The following is a 2,169-nucleotide window of genomic DNA, read 5'->3' on the forward strand; positions in this document are numbered from 1 at the left end:
ACTAAAAGAGCAAAAAGAAAAGAAAAATCTAAAACAGGCGTGTTCAACCTGCAGCCCACGGGCCACATGCAGATTATCAGAGGCCTGTTTTGCTTATCTGTGCTGCAGCTGGATGTCACAAAAGTATGCGCAGACCTTTTTCTGGTTATTTTTGCTCATCAGCTGTCATTAGTGTTTGTGTATTTACTCTGTGGTCCAAGACAACTCTAATTCTTTTTTTTTTTGAGACAGAGTCTCACTATGTCTCCCTAGGTAAAGTGCTGTGGCATCACAACTCACAGCAACCTCAGACTCCTGGGCTTACACAATTACCTTGCCTCAGCCTCCCAAGTAGCCACAGGTGCCTGCCACAAGGACCAGCTATTTTTTGTTGCAGTTGTCATTGTTGTTTAGCTGGTCCGGGCCAGGTTCAAACCTGCTACCCTCAGTGTATGTGGCTGGCTCTATAACCACTATGTATGGGCACCGAGCCAGACAACTCTAATTCTTAATAATGTGTGCCAGGGAAGAAAAAAGGTTAGACAACCTGATCTAAAATGTCCTTTAGAAAATCTGCGTTCAGTGAGTAGACAGAGTCCTATCATGAGAGATGTGCTCTGAGAGCTCACTGTGGCTCTTGTGGAGCAAAGCAATAGTAGGCAGGGCTCAGAACAAACTTAGTTACAGCCACTGTCCAAACAAGGGGATGGGAAATTTCTTGAATATTCTAGAGACTTCCTCCAGAGCCAGGGTAAAACTTGGAAAGAACCAAAGTGTGCCCTGCTGACCAGCCTGATAGTTACGAACACAGTACTCCATTTAAGCAAAGGGTCCCAAACAAAATTCTTTTCATATTTAATATATTTCTAGAGTAATCATTAAATGCCCTTTCTTGCTCAAAATCAGTAGAGAATGTTGGGGGGGGGTGTTTAACTTGAGTTCTACATGGTTTCAGAGGATTTGTGGACTTTTTGAAAATTTCTGCAGGGTTTTGACTTTATGTTCATTTTTCTGAGAGTCTATCTTTGAATCAGATTTTCAAAGAAGTTCACGTCCCCAGTAAAAGGTGAGGTGCTCACTCTTTTGCAATAAATTTTCCAGCAAAATACAGAAACTCTGAAAGGAAAAAGATCGAACAGTATATCTAAACGGGAAGAAAGAACGGGACTGAGGTTTTCAGGGAGTGGAAAAAGTCCAGGCAATCTTATTCCTCCCTTTGTTCCACCTTCTAATACCCCTGGGTTGGCCTTTGCCAAGCCCTTTGGCTGCAGTTCAGGAAGGCTGAAAACTCGGGTGTTGACTCCGTGCGGGAGCTGCATGAAAAGGTTTCATGTAAACCCCCACCCACTTCAGAAACAAGAGCCAGGTCATTAGTTTGAATTGGCTCAGATTTTTCTATTTCAAAGAGCTGTGAGTTGTGTTACGTGCACCCAGACACCAAATGGCATGTCCTATCATGTACGTTTCAGCTCGAACTTATTGAGCCTGTGTGTGTCATCTCTCCTGAATACCTCTTACCACTTTGAATAAAAGTATAGGTGTTATTATGGCAGCTCCTAAAAGCAAGTCGATTGATCTAGTAAAAGAAGTACTTTTAATTAGGCAACAATATGTGGTTGAATCAGGATGCCAAGTAATAAATGTTTGTGAATGACCGCCAGGAGAAGGCATTGCAGAAACTTATTTGAGGTATTCAAAAGCTCAAATTTGAGGTTTGAAAGCTGTTCTTCTAAGAAAATTTTCTTCTCCATTAGGAAGCCAATCTATTTGTGATTTTTAATATCATCTTGAGAGGACTTCAGGCCTGAAATCACCCACATTTTCAAACCGAGGGATTTTATTTGACTTGTTCTGGGATGTCACCTTACAGATAGAGTTCTTGCCTAATTTTGAAAGGCATGTCTCCCCACTGCCTTTCCTGAACAGAGAAAAGGTGAATAAAGGAATAATTGCAATAGTCTCAACTCATGTTGTTGCTTATTATGAAGTTCTAAAATGATGAGACTGGAGATCCTGTAGGTCTTGGGCCAAATCTGGACTGGAAACTTAGAACCATTCCTTGCTGCCTGATCCCTTTAGTTGTCTGAATGTCCTTGTCCATAAAAAGAGGTTTATTTGATTTTGCAATGTCAAGTTCTTTCTCATTCCTATCTCCCAGCCCTGTCCTATCTTGTAACCACTTCTTCGCAT

The sequence above is a fragment of the Otolemur garnettii genome, unplaced genomic scaffold (genome assembly GCF_000181295.1).
Source record: "Otolemur garnettii isolate 467f Iridium unplaced genomic scaffold, OtoGar3 scaffold00034, whole genome shotgun sequence".
NCBI lineage: Eukaryota > Metazoa > Chordata > Mammalia > Primates > Galagidae > Otolemur > Otolemur garnettii.